Source organism: Schistocerca gregaria, chromosome 2 (assembly GCF_023897955.1).
Source record: "Schistocerca gregaria isolate iqSchGreg1 chromosome 2, iqSchGreg1.2, whole genome shotgun sequence".
NCBI lineage: Eukaryota > Metazoa > Arthropoda > Insecta > Orthoptera > Acrididae > Schistocerca > Schistocerca gregaria.
The window spans coordinates 35,709,768-35,725,292 of record NC_064921.1 but is presented as its reverse complement, the minus strand read 5'-3'; the positions used below and the strand labels follow the sequence as shown (position 1 = coordinate 35,725,292).

General features: G+C 40.8%; 1 protein-coding gene across 4 annotated transcripts in view; it reads left to right on the top strand.

Moving 5' to 3' along the window:
• The window catches only part of LOC126336263 (uncharacterized), a 251,650-nt gene that overhangs the window by 224,235 nt on the left and 11,890 nt on the right, over positions 1-15,525 (top strand). Inside the window, exon 10 of one of the 4 annotated variants that reach the window (XM_049999760.1) lies at positions 10,178-10,451. The exons of the other annotated variants lie outside the window; for them this stretch is intronic. The gene's annotated coding sequence lies outside the window, so the exon portion shown is untranslated. The remainder of the gene's footprint in view (positions 1-10,177; positions 10,452-15,525) is intronic. 4 annotated transcript variants of the gene reach the window in all.

Genomic DNA, 15,525 nt, shown 5'->3' with positions numbered 1-15,525 from the left:
TGTTTCCACACATACCAAGCGGCTACAGCTAATATTTTATGTGCAGTGACCTGCACTATCGGTAAGACTGCTGCGACATGACATATTTTGCTAACTATGTATGTATTTATAAAGTGAACTTTCTGCAGTCGGTCTAACAATCGCATGTCGTGGTCCTTCAACAAGGTTCCGATGACCTTAAGTTTCCGCTCCCAATTGTTCGTGGCCATGCGCTATGGATTCGCCGTTAACCTCAAGCCGAGTTGGAGTCTCTTTTCAGTTACATCTAACCAGTGCGCATGTGTTGCACTATTGTAAGAACCGAGATGCAGGTTCATTTGGTTACAAGAATGCATATGTTCCTCCAGAATGACGGGTCTCCTGCACATTCTAGTCGTCAGGTCACACATTATCCAAACCTAATATTTCCCGGAAGGTGGATCTATAGATATGGGCACTTTTCTTGGCCTTCAAGGTCCTCGGACCTTATCTCTTTGGATTTTTGCCTGTGGGGATGGTTAAAGGCGAAGTCTACAAATAAAAAGTAAACCCAAGAGCCTATTTGATCGTTCGGGTTATGAATAGTGCAGACCTGATAAAAGAACGCAAAGACGACCTCAGTAGAGCTACACGTGGTGTTATCAAGAGAAGTCAAATGTGCATTGAAGTTGGTTGGTGAATTTTTGAAAATCAACTTTGAATGTCCTCTTTTGCCTTTGCTTTGACTTTGTTAGCGTTACATACTAACAGCTGTATCTCTGTACTCAATAAAAAGTGGACGCATTTATATGGAATTTTTTTCGTCTGTACTACCACCTGCTAAAATATCTACTATTCCTCCTGAAACACCCTGTATATGGATATATGTGTGGCGTCTGTTCTTTCGGACATGTCCGAAAGAAAATGCTTCATGGCATTCTGCAACGACCTTCGATCTAGTTGCAGAGGCTGATAGAGATTTCAGAGCTGCTTGGCTGTCTGAATAAAAGTAGAATCTACGATTTTTGTAGGGTCTACTCTAATTTTCCTCCTTGCACATGCTGACAGAAAAAAAAGTGTAATACTGTGGCCGTCATCCCTAAAGAGAATCTAGGCAGTACACCAAACCTGGTACTTTCATCTGTTTTCCACCTGTCAGTAAACCACTATATTATGTCTCCTGCACGGTGTTGTGGTTCATTTTTCCACTTCTCCCAGCTTCCAACTGTTACGTGGCAAAGTTTATTGAAACAGCTAGAAGTTATTGTGTAGTTAGTCGGCATTTCCCCAGCCATCGCCTTTCTGATTTGGCATTCCGTATATTCTAACTATATCCAGTTATTTCCAATTTTTAGCCTTTATGTCCCTGCCGCTGCCTCCATTTTAAGCCACAGGTGTAAGGCGGGCATTGTCTAGCATAATATCCATTCCAAGAGTGGATGTCCTGCTAATTCCATCTGTTTGTGAAAGCAGGCCAGTCTCTGCACTTTGCCAGACTCCCTAGCAGCCACCTTCTGTTCGACTTTGTTGATATTATAGGCCAATAAATTATCATTGGTCTTTTTTCAGGGATGTATATCCAGTACGTACTGGGTTTAGGCCCCAGTTTTCCCCAGAGCAGCTTCTAGTGCTTATAAGATTATCTTTCGCAGTGGAAAATATTCTTTATGTGAGGTGTTCATAATAGTTTTCAAATGAGGGCTACCTCTAGATACACTACAACCCTCTCTAAAGTTTCATCGAGAAACATAATTTTTCAGTATGTGTGCTGGACATGCTTTCCCATAAATAATACTACACCAATTTTCGTGGGGCTCGTCTTTAAATACTTTTTCACAATGTTCAGTGCACATAGGTTTAACAGTACTAGCAAATTTTCTAAGTCTTACTGCGAATAGATCGTCTACTTATTCTTTTCAATAGTAGTCTCCCGCATTCAGCTCATCTATGAGTTCATTCACCACGAGGCTCTTCATCTCTAACCATTTACTCGAAGGTCGTATTACTTGACATCCAGGAAGATACAGAGAGCATCCAGAAAGGGTAGTAGTTTTTCCTACCTTCCCAACAAGTTGGTGAAGTGTTACTTCACATGATTTGCTTCGCAAGTATTATGAAAATGTTGCAGTTCATAGATAAAATTATGTATTCACAACAACAAAAAATATGTCGGCAGAAAACTAAAACGTAGCATTATGAATTTGACAGCACCTCAAGGTTTTCGCTTTGTCAGTAAGGGTTAATAAAAGAAGCAAGACGAAATTTGCTAGAGCGCTGTCTTACGATTCCCTCATTGAATTTGTATCTGTCTGCTTGTAGCTCTGCTACAAAACAATTAAAAATCTGGCTTTCGGAAAGGCTCGAAAGGCGAACAGAGGCAGCATGCACCTGACAGGCAAGCACGTTACCTAGGAGCTAGCGAAAAGGCGCGGTGTTTTCCACTTACTTATTGACCCAGTAAGCGCTATAGCGAGAGCAGTTGTATTTCCCCCGTGGAACGACTTTCGTGGACTCAAAAGGATTAACTGATATCTTTATGCCACATTTCAAGCGAAAATCACTCAGTATTAAATTGAAATGACACGATAACATCAAGTGAATTTAGCAGGATAGTTCTGTGCCGTCAAGGAAGTAACTCGTCGGTCACAGGGTTCCCAAACATATTCTGCGCTGTGGCCAAGTTTCAGTTATACCGCCAGGAAGGATACCAGCTGATGTGTTCTGTGAGTGACCTCGGAAGTGACTATAGCTTCGTTTCAAAGTTGCGGGTGGCGAGGACCGCATTATGTGTCAATGAGTCTTATTCGCATTTCTGTAATTAGGTTCAGGGGCTAGAGTGCAGTTACTTGCAATACATCGATGCACTGAATGCAAACTAAATGTCGTAAATTAATAACTGCGACAATTATTTGTGTCTTATGGTCTTAATCGGACCGAAACCTTGAAAGCGTATCCACCCAACGCGATTCACAATTTTGGAGCTTCTCCAGTGGTTGAGTTGGCGATGTATCTTTGCTGTACAATATTGTTATTGAGATCACTGTCATTGGCACATCTGCCAGAAGACAGGCATGGCCTGGCTTATTGTTGTCAGCTTTTCTGACGGATATTCTGCCTTTGCTCGAAACATGAAGACTTAGAGTGAATTCGAATATTCCATATGGCGAAAATTTGATGTTTCTATTCTTCCAGCTCTAACATTCAAATAATAGTTACAATCAGCGGCAGAATGGCGCCTGTGAATCAACAGTTAATAATGCAATCATAATTAGTGGAATCTGACAAATTCCATCTGTCATCTGATAATTGTGAAGAACTACTTTTTTCATCTTCACGGTACCACGGTATGAACTCAAGGGTTTCATAGGATACCTATACTTAATCTCGTTGTGACCGTTTTCAGTGACAGTACGGGAGGAGCAAAACCATCTGACTTGAAACATACTCTTCCAGCGGGATTTGAATCTTTAGCTATAGCTGCAGTTGCACGTCCAGTGAGGTATCAAGAATGTGAGCAGTCACTCATTGCTGTAGTATAGGCTAGAGCAGAGAGAAGCAGATTTCCTACAAAGTAAACGATTAGAGACACTGTCGCTGTCACTTATTGAACAGGAATTGCTCAGAAAATTACAGCTATATCTTGTGAAATGAGTAGGTTGATGCAGCTCCAGTCTGGCACTAACACTGAGTTGCCAAACATTTTCCGAATAGCACTTAAGATAAAAATGTGTATGTGTGTATGTGTGTATGTGTGTGTGTGTGTGTGTGTGTGTGTGTGTGTGTGTGTGTGTGTGTGTTTCTGTTCTTTGGGCTTTTTCCGAAAGAACAGACTCTATGAATCTAAATAGACAGCCTTGTTAATAAATTAAAGATTGAAGGACAGATGTCCAGGCTGCTGTCATCCGCATTAAAATAGAACAACGGCACAGATGAAAATTTGTGCCTGGCCAGGTTCGAACCCGAATTCGTAGTGTCTTTTCTTTCGGACATTCCCGAAAGAACAGACTCCACACATATATCCATATGCAGGATGTTATATGGCACTTTTTCTGCAATTTGTCAATACCACCACCTCCTACAGTATTTACAATTCCGCCTTAAACATCCTGTATAATTATTTGGGTGTAGACGGGTCATCGAAAGCCAGACGCACAACATCGTCCGAACCCTAGCGGGAATACAGTGTGGCCGTGAGCGAGTGGAATAATGGCATTGGAGAGGGGGGGGGGGACCGCGTATGTGGTATGCGCAAAGATGGGAATTTGCGTCTGACGAGGAGCGTGTGTAGACAGGTTCTGACGAGAGGTTGGCTGCTGTATCCCGACAGTGCCCACCGTGGGAGGTTCGAGTCCTCCCTCCGCAGTGGATGTGGGTATTGTCCATAGTGTCAGTTAGTTTAAGTTAGTTTAAGTAGTGTGTAAGCTTGGGTGCCGGTGACCTAAGCACCTTGATCTCACAAGTTCTTACAACGAATTTACAAAATTTTAAATCCAAAATACTGCATCTCGATTCTTACAATATTGCAATAGGTGCACACTGATTAGCTGTAACTGAAGAGAGACTCCAACTCGGATTTTGGTTAATGTCATAATAACTTAAATTGTGAATATATTTCTGAATGAATGTTTGTTACGTATTTTTCCGTCACCCTTTTCACTGGTATAAGTTATGTTCTACAAGGAACGCACGCCATTGGAGGCGGCAATCTGTAATTTATTTTGCCTTAAATACTGCTTCAATTTTGTTCTACAATTTAAAGGAAAATACAGGTGCAAACATGGAATACATGGGAATAATGCAGCTGCTCAGTGACAGGTATGGGGGAGGCACTGTGGCCAGACCTCGGATCTTCGACCCCTGCCCTCTTTGCCTCCGCCTGCCTGGTGCTGAAAGTCTTCTCCAAAAAAAAAATGCAGTGGTCAGAACGTCTGTCTAGTAAGCAGGAGGTCCAGCTTCGAAGCCCAGTCGGTCAGAAATATTCATCTGCCGTCTTAGCTGTATTTCAACGCTCTATGACAGTGTGGACGTCGGTCCTTCGATATTTAAGATACAATTGTCTTACCATCAGTTTACGATCTTCAACGGCATCCAACCCTTAGTCATTGGTTTGTGCCGGCGCTAACCCATGACATACATATGCGAATCAGATTGTAGTTCATATTCAGTCAAATAACAAATGGTCAGTATACAAGTATACCGGCTGGGTTTAGTGGCCGAGCGGTTCTAGGCGCTACAGTCTGGAATCGCGCGACCGCTACGGTCGCTGGTTCGAATCCTGTCTCGGGCATGGATGTGTCTGATGTCATTAGGTTAGCTAGGTTTAAGTTATAGTGGACTGATGACCTCAGAAGTTACGTCCCATAGTGCTCAGAGCCATTTGAACCATTTATGAAGTATACAAGTTTTTACGAACAGTAGAAGCAAGATTGCAGCGAACTGACCCCTTAACCAAGTGAAAGATAGAGTACCTGTGTAATGAGTCATTCCAGCTGCGTAGCTGAGGGTAATATTTGTTAAGCAATTCATTGCAGAATCAATGTAATAGCCGCACGATGATCTCTGTAGTCATACTGTATCATTAGCAGCCCGCGAATGGAGTACAATGTTCATTAAATCAGATTACGCAAGCTGAGGCCAAATAAAGAGAAGCGGCGACGCCACAACACTATATTTACTGAAGTAGCTAGTCAGCGCTAAATTATGTGGGCCACCATTAACGTTACTGTAAGCAGTTTGACAGCATAACACCACCACAACTACTGACAACCTGAGCCATATCATCACGCAGTTGTAACTCGCAGTGATTACAAGTTGCTGATGTTTGTCAAGAATCGCGGAAAGCGCCTCTGAAGTTCCATTTGCATTATGTCTAGGACGGAGAGAATACTAAATAACAGTAATAGGTCACCGACCGAAGAGAAGAGTCCACGTATTGTCTCAAGTTCTTGCAGTTTAATATTAATGCAGTTCCCGATAGTTTCACACTAGCGGGTTCTTTTGGCTATCAGAATACTCATATGTGAATAACAAAATTGTAACTGCTAGAGCGCTCAACTACCTTAATAACACCTCATTTTGGATTGAATACGACTCGGAAAGCGACGTTAATTTGAAGTTTCAGTCCATCTCCTGACATCTTACTGAATAAAATCTGAAGTGCACGCACAGTTGTGTTGCCTGCCGCATGGATTCTGTGAAGTGTTATGGCAGCTGGCAGTCATTGCTGAATACAGACATTTGCAAATATTCCCACTGCTTTAGGGGAAATTGTCTTTGTTGCATTTTTTCCATACCGTAATTAGCACAACAACATAAGGCTTGTTCTGCTGAAGAACTTGATGCCCACAAGTCCTTAAATAAGAATCTCCTAGCGGGAGTAATGCATGAAAGGAGACAGACTGTTGGACAAAAGAATGGACAGCTCCCTGCTTTTTGCGTTTCCGATAGCGCCTACCATAAGAATCTGCTGTCATATGATGCTTCACAACCTTAAACTGTTTATTTTTTTACTTCATACTAAAATAAAAGTTATGGTATGAGAAGAGGAAATGATTGATATGCTTCTCAGGAACATCAGTTTTTCGTGTTTATTTTCTCACTTCATACTAAAACAAGGGCGTTAATATGAGAAGAGGAAATGAAATATACGCTTCCAAGACATAATATTTCCTTGTGTGCTACTACTGCATACATGAAAGCCCTGCAGTTAATTTTTGTATGTTGGATATTTTTTGATAACATCTCACATTCCTTTGTGAGAAGGTTCCTCTTTTCTTGGGATTCAAATAGAGTGGACATTTCATCACTGGTTAATATTCTGATGACTAATGACATGATACCCGTTGCAGTTGCTCCATGGCACCTGTGAGCAGAGTCTCACGTTGGTTACTATAAGAACACGCAGGCAGTGATATCCGCTCACTGCAGTCAGAGCCAAGGGATTTCTTTCTGTTTATGGCGAAGCGTCTGCTGCAGTGTCCACGCTCAGCCAACATAAACAAATCGCGGAGGCACTGGGCACTGCTAATCGCTGCACTTGTCGCGCGCCTCGAAACACGAGCGCACTGTCTCTGCTAACGATACTATGGAGTTCATACATCTTACTTAACGCAATATGCAGGACGTGGGTTGGGTAAAAATTCAGTTTGTCACTTCCCATCGCATTAAAATACTTTACAGTCATATTTGACGCAATATTTATTTTTGGTTGTCTCTCTGATGTTAATAGTATTGATTAAGATTGTGCGTGAACACGAAAACACAGACACACACACACACACACACACACACACACACACACACACACACACACACACACACACGCACATACACACACAAACAAACGGCCATTGATTCCAGTGAGGGTGACAACTACTGTGTGTTGAACAACATGCACCAGTCAATTCCTCAGTTAGCGTCGAGTTGGTGAGATTTTTCAATTACCTTGCATTGCAAGAATGATAAGGAGGAGACTGAAAGCAAATGGACTTGTATCTAAAGAACTGCGACAAAGCAAAGCTTGACCGACTATCAGATAATTGTCCACATGTGTTTTATGGACGAGTATACTTTTAGTAACCAACCCAGCCACTATCATTACGTAAGATTTCTCGAAGGCGTAGGGCATTGATTTCATCAAGACGTCGACAGTGTAGCGTGATGGTTTACTTCCCACCATACGTTTTCTATATTCGTCCAAAGGTCGCTTGCATTTGTAGGTCCACATGGCAATGACCTTGTTACCTCTGCCCACATATTCTCTATCTGGTTGATGTTCGGTGATCGTGGAACAAACGGCAACAGCTTTATCCTCTCTTGGCCCTGAAACCAAATTCGCACTGCTCTGCTATGGTGGATGGGGCTCTGCTCCTGTAAGTAAACTGTTATCTCGTTCGTTCATATATTTATATTTAAATAACATATTAGTAATAAGCACATTGTATTATTATTTTCCACAATGTTTAAGAATTCATGCCCTGTCATAAATAAGTGATCTAGATTCAACCCTACGATTAAGAATGTGGTTTACCCAGGCTATCAAATGATGAGTCGTATTCGGATATCCACACTAAGCCTGACTGGCTGCATCTGATTAGAACGATCTGGTATCGAAATGAAATTACAGAAATCGGATAATTTGAACGTCTGTATCGCAACAATGCTGCGCACATAAATTCCTATGATGGAGTAACAGGTAGGAACTGCCTAATAAAAAGTGAGAAATATGTCTACTAGCAGCAGTGTCACGTAATTATAACTCATATTTATGTGACGGAAATACTGAATCGAACAATGCACATCTATTTCATTGGTGGGAAGATGCACCATATCGGATTTGCTGATGACATAAAGACAATAATAATAATAAAAATCCCGTGGGGCCGATAGGGAAAACCTACTCTGGTCACCGTCTGTTAGCTCAATGAGCTCGGCTGAAAATATTTGCTTCCAAAGGCTTCAACACCCTCTGGTCCTGTCCGGTCCTGAAATCACCCAGGCCAAACCAATGAAACAAAGCAAACCCCAGGTGGTACACAACCCGGCTGTCGACAGGCGGCAATTGGAATTTCGGAATCTGGGGATTCCAGGTTAGCATGGCAGAGAATATTGAAAATCTCCTGTAAATTTCCCTACAAGCAGAAAACATGCATTTGAAAACCACATGCCGCGCGGGATTAGCCGAGCAGTCTGTTGCGCAGCAGTCATGGACTGTTCGGCTGGTCCCAGCGGAGGTTCGAGTCGTCCCTCGGGCATGGGTGTGTGTGTGTGTGTGTGTGTTTGTCCTTGGGATAATTTAGGTTAAGTAGTCTGTAAGGTTAGGGACTGATGACCTTCGCAGTTAAGTCCCATAAGATTTCACACACATAAGAGCTTTTTTTCTTAACAACTAATCATCGATACATTGATCCGTTCAGGCGCTCAGTCTGGAACCGCGCGACTGCTATGGTCGCAGGTTCGAATCCTGCCTCGGGCATGCATGTGTGTGATGTCTTTAGGTTAGTTAGGTTTAAGTAGTCCTAAGTTGTAGGGGACTGATGACCAAAGATGTTATGTCCCATAGTGCTCAGAGCCATTTGAACCATTTTGTCACATATTTTAGTAGTCTGGACTTCCTTAATGTGGAAAATCATTCATGGCAGAACGATCTTTGTTGAAACAAGAATATCTTTTTCTGGCGTATTTTTCCCAAAAGCACTCGCTCCGAACACAGTTCAATTTTTTCTAGCTGCCTCCTCTACATTCATCCCTCTGTTATACCAAAGTAAATATTGTGTTGCAGATGTTACACCTTTTTGCACTTGCGACTCAATTTTACAATGCTTAACCGTAGTTCATGATTTTCAGGTATGCAAAATCCAGTGCTTAACTGCAAGATACTAACTAGAACTTCAAATTCTAAAATGACAGTTGATACATACACTGACAGCGTGGCGCTGCGTTCACATGGGCGGCGCCGGATTTCAGGCGGCAGGTGGCGTCTGGGCGGTGGCCAGTAGCCGCTGCAGCGCGAGGAAACGCTCGAGCGTAAGCTGTTATGGTCGCGACTAAGCCACGAGCTGTCCTGCGGAATTGTTTCTGGAATACTTGTTATTGCGGGTGGGTAGAATGTTAAGCGGATTGTCTTCGACGTTCAATCAGACTCATAAGGATTTATCGAAATTTGCGTAAAAAAATGTGTTGGACCCGAACACGCGACTTGCAAATTTAAAATGCCCGACGATTGCTCACTCCAACCATATCATCTCGGAAGTAGACAACACTTCCTCCTAACACTTCCGCATCTTACAGTGTTGCCAGATTGTTTATATGGCCGGAATTAAAGTTGTCAGGGGCGGTCAGTTCTATTGGCCACCTTAAGTGAACGACTCGGACTTAGTCTCTGTGGCGGCCGGCCGGCGGTCAGTTTTTATGTCTAAGACTGTACATTTTGGGACTCTGTATGTTTATATGGCCGGAATTTGTTTATATGGCCGGAATTAAAGTTGTCAGGGGCGGTCAGTTCTATTGGCCACCTTAAGTGAACGACTCGGACTTAGTCTCTGTGGCGGCCGGCCGGCGGTCAGTTTTTATGTCTAAGACTGTACATTTTGGGACTCTGTATAATATCTAATTTATCACATAATAATTATCATTCTTGCAGTTAATAGTACCGGTATTTATTATATAACTCGTGTATCACTACAACATTAATTTTATGTAATCCACTCTTATTTTTCAGATAAGTGTGTCAGGAATTGTGCACACATTGTTTGAAAACAGAATGACTGATTGTTTCTCACACCATGTTGTTTAAGTATTGTATTCATAAAAAATCAAACTTGCAGATTTATTTCTACAAAGTCCATACTAATACTCATTACCACTTCATATATGGAAATTAATATAGTATTTTCATGGTCAACAAGCTCTCAAAGAATCATGATGTGCAACAGCCACCAGCGCGTGATACATCGAAAGATCATAATACGCAGTGGCCGAAAGGTATAATGAAGGTAATTCAGTAAAACAAAAAATCCGACTACTTTTTGATGAGTGTTCTAGTATTAAACAAATTGTGCCATGGACTGAATAAACCTTTATTTGTGCATCACATACTTTTTCGTGATTTAAATATTTCTTTCACTTTGTTATCCGCCAGGCAGGAAAGATAGGTTACAAGTGAGTAACCACAACAGGACAAAATGCGTGCACACATACAAATAATTTCCTTGTTGCTTGTAATACGCCGATGTGATGCCTGATAAAAGAAGAAGCATAAACATCTGAGGAGGGGAGAGAATTAAAGAAGAAATATCTATTTTTGATAGTGTGAAAGGAAAATAATTATATGGCATTGAAAAAATATTACAGCCATCACAAAAGAGAGCTAAAATGCCAGTTAAGGACATCCTTTTTTTATCTTTTGCTGTTCGATGTCACAAATCGTGAAATTCCTCATACCCCATCATAAAATTTTCAGTTTGCAATTTTAAGAATATAATTATAGTAATTGGTTGTTTCTCGAGGGATATAACATTAAGATGGCTGCTATTGCATTCTACATAGTTAAAATGCAGGTGTGAACATGTTTTGTTTTGTAATGTATGTGCTTCTTCTCAAAAGTTCACGAAATATTATTTATCCAGAAGCAAAACCCAGTGAAGTTAAAAACTTTACTTTTCAAAATTACCAACTGTGTTATGACAAAAACTGGCAAACAAGAAAACATGGATCATACAGAAGAAATACATTATGAAAAAAATGTAAAAAATGGCAACATAGTGGAGCATTCAGTTGAAATTACTGATGCAGTCACCATCGAAACTGAAGTACAAATACATCCCATATGTACTGAAATAGTTCCACAGAGACCTCCAATAACAGACCCATTTGTGGGGCTTTATCAAAAATTAAAGGCTACAGAGAGTAACAGCTTTGAGCATTTGGCAAAAAGTTTAGATGCGCATGTGAAGTAGAATTTTAATTAAGTTTGAATAACAGTCAGAACAACACTAGATCGTAGATCAGGTATCAAAAGAACAATCAGATCAAATCGAAATAATGCCTGATCAGGTTGTGAAGGAACAATCTGGTCACATCAATGAGAATTTTGCAGGAATACGTTCTGATGTAACAGAATTACAGAAAGTGTATAGAGGCATACCAGATACAATAAAACAAATATCAGATGAAGTGGGTGCACTAAAAAGATCACAGTCTGCAAATGAGACCTCTGTGTCATAACTCAGTTCCAGAATTTATTTGTGGAGCAAGAAGGAAAGCTCAAGAACTTTTGGATGACTTTATCAGAGACAAGGCTATCATCAAGAGTGCACCAGGAAAATGTGATAGGACTGCTGTTGTTCTTTACATACATAAATGATTTGGCTTAACAGGGTGGGCAGCAATCTCCATTTGTTTGCCGATGATGCACGGTAAGGTGTCAAAGTTGGGTGACTGTAGGAAGATACATGACAACATAGACAAAATTTCCAGTTGGTAAGATGAATGGCAGTGAGCTCTTCATATGGAAAAATGTACATTAATGTGGATGAGTAGGAAGAACAAACCTGTATGTTCAGGCACAATATTACTAATATCTTGCCTGACACAGTCAAGTAATTTACGTGTCTGGGCGTATCGTTTCACAGTGATATGAAATGGAACGAGCATGTGAGAACTGTGGTAGGAAAGGCTAATGGCCGACTTTGGTTTACTGGGACAATTTTGGGTGAGTGTCACCCACCTGTAAGGGAGACCACATATAGGACCTGAAGGAAGACACTGAAGCAGTTCAGAGGCAGGCTACTAGATTCGTATGTTCAAACAACACTTAGGTGTTACAAAGATGCTTCATGAAATCAAATGGGAATCCCTGGAGGGAAGGTGATGTTCTTTTTGAGAAACACTATTGAGAAAATTTAGAGGACCAGCATCTGAAGCTGACTGACAAATGATTCTACTGTCAGAAAAATACATTGTGTGTAAGGACCACAAAGATAAGATATGTGAAATTAGGGCTCATACTGAGGCATACAGACAGTCATTTTTGTCTTGCTCTTTGCGAGTGGAACAGGGAAGGAAATGACTAATAGTGGTATAAAGTACAATCTGCCACACACTGTAAGGGGGCTTGCAGAGTATTTGTGCAGATGTAGATGTACCTGTAAACTTTTCATCCCGGTTACAGGCAGAAGAGACATACATTAACACATTGCTTAATGCTGAATTACATGCAACTGCACAGAGTGTAAGCCAAGAAGTAAATAGTGCACAAGTGCAGCACATCTAATGGCATAGTAAAGAATGACTTAACACAAATTGAATCTGAATTTAAGTGTAAAATACTGCAATGGTGTGGGGAGTGAGTGACCTGTAGCAAGGAATAGCAGCAATAGAAGATATGTGCATGGACTGTTACTGATAAGCACACGTGTAGGCAATGTTTTTGGAAATTACAGAGAGGAGATGAGACCAGTCAGTCCTTGCACGAATAATCATTTGATCGAGTGGGACCAGGGCCAGACTTGTCAGCTATACTATTGAAAGAGTGGCTACTGAAACATAGGCAATTTTAGGTGGTTATTCTGAAGAAACTATTCTCCACGTCCGGTCATATTCGTAAGAGGATTTAGGGAGTCTATTATCGCAAATGTGGAATTACTGACAAAAAATTAAGCTAGGCACAGCCTATATACAAGAGGGTGCCACTATTTCAGGCACAGAAATAGCAGAGAAATGTCAAAGTTATGAAGAATTTAAAACAGCTTTCTGAAACAAATATTGGCCTCCATATGAAGAGGAACAACTTTGAAAGGAAGTGTGCATCTGTGAACATTATAACATAAAACAGGGCAGTTTAAGAAAGTATTTTGAGTGATATTTAAATATGACAAAATACTGGGATGAACCTGCTACTCACAAAGGTCTTTTTAAATTCCTATCATTGAAGTTGTCAACACACATAAAAGGTATAGTAATCGATGCACAAGAGGCAATATGGAGCATTTGGTGGCTGTTCTCGATTCACTGGATGTCTCACGTGGCAGGCCTAGCAAGTGTGCAGCAGCCAGCAGTGGCAGATCAGACAAAATAGTACTCCGTATTTTAATATGAGGAGGAGGAGTGAGCATCAGTTTTATCCAAGATATAACAACCCACACAATAATGAGAGTCAGAATGGGCAGAATAGATCCAGTACAGAATGAATAACTTGGGATTGTCGTATCTAAATAACATGAACACAGGAAATAGGCAGAGGTCTAACCCTCGTGACAATATTAACTGGTCACAACCAGACAACCAAAATTGATTGGCACCACAAAACCTGCCTTGTCGTGATGTAATATTTGTGACTTACTTGTTGCAATACCCATAGAACAAATCACAGTTGGCAACTGTTAGAGATTTTAAGTGCATGAATATGTCTGATGTTACAGCTGGTGCCTATCATATTTCTTGGGAGACAATGGCAGTGAACAAGCTCGACATAAATAATGAAGTATCCAACTTGACTAAGAGACTCGATAATTAATATGAGAAAAATGCTCCTTTGGGAATGGTAAGAGTAAGGAGAAAGCCTGCACCATGTCTTACTCTACACCTTATGAGTGTCACAGGTGCAGCACACAGGATGTACAAACTTCACCCAACCTCTGGTGATAATCTCTCATACAAGCAACTATGCAACTGAGGTTGTCAATCTGAGAGGAATACAAAGCTGAGCTATGCCCACTTGCTAACTTAGAACTTTCACAGAGGGATGGAAATAGGTAAACCCAAACCTGCACCCCAACCTCTGGTTCCTATGGAGAATCTAAATGAGTATTTCTGTGCACTGATGTCTTTACTAGATCAACACACAAGAGCACCATGTATTCATTTACAGTCTACTTGCATTATCCAGGGCTTTAAAATACATAGTTCACGAACAGCTTACTAATTATTTAACATCAGTTAGCCCTTTAGTTGAATGCTAGTCCAGTTTCCGGCAAAATCGTAGCACGGCAACTGTTCTTATAAATTTAACTGATTTACTGGAACTACCTATCGATAAACAACAGCTGATATTATGTGCTTTTTGGGTTTCAGAGAAGTTTTTGACACTCTCGACTTTGTCATTCTACTTGCCAAACTTACAAGTAAAACATTTTGTTTCAAGTACTATACAGTGGTTTCACTTGTACCGTACACCTCACCAACATTATGTAACGATGGAACATAAGGGCACAATGGAGGGATGTAGTATCGGGGGTCCCCCAAGGATCGGTACTGAGCCCATTACCATTCTCATTATACGTTAATGATGTGTCAACTATTCTCCCCCACTGTAGATATCACCTGTACACTAAGTGTAAAGCCAACAAATAAGTGCACAGCCATCCAGCATGTAAATGCCGATTTAGTTGCCCTGTCAATGTGAGCACAGATTGTAGGTTTAAAACTTAACCTGTCTAAAATGCGACCAATCTTAGTTGCTCATAAAAGACTTATTAACCCTCTGTTCAGAGAATCTCTACCACCATAATCATAAGAGGCACAGAAAAAAAAATTTTCTTCTGCAAAGAAGTTTGGGATAATTTTTTACAATCACTTAGACTGGACTGAACACACAACTGCAGTCTGTGAGGAATTGTCAGCATCACTTCACTCACTACACAAATATGAAAAAGAGTCTCCTTTTGGGCCTGAAAAAAAAATTTATATAAACACAAATACTTCCCCTAAATGACTATAGCAATGTCATTCTCCAAGGACATTTGTATGAAAGTTCACACAGGCTGTAACTAGTGACAAACAATTGTGTACACTACATTTGTGACTTACGATTTTTCGACCGTATCACAGCAGCCTAAGAACAAATATCATGTCTACATGCTAATAAGCATACTCTATGTTTGCTATGTTGTCTTCTCAATCATTGCACCCTCTCTTATTTGTCCTCAACTCTTACTCAACTATCTGAACAGCACAGCAGAAATACTTGCTCTCATGAAGGTAAAATTCTCTCTGTACCATCACATAAGCATTGCCATGTTCTCTAAATAATTTTCTGTATCAGGAACTCGACTTTGGAATAGTCTTCTT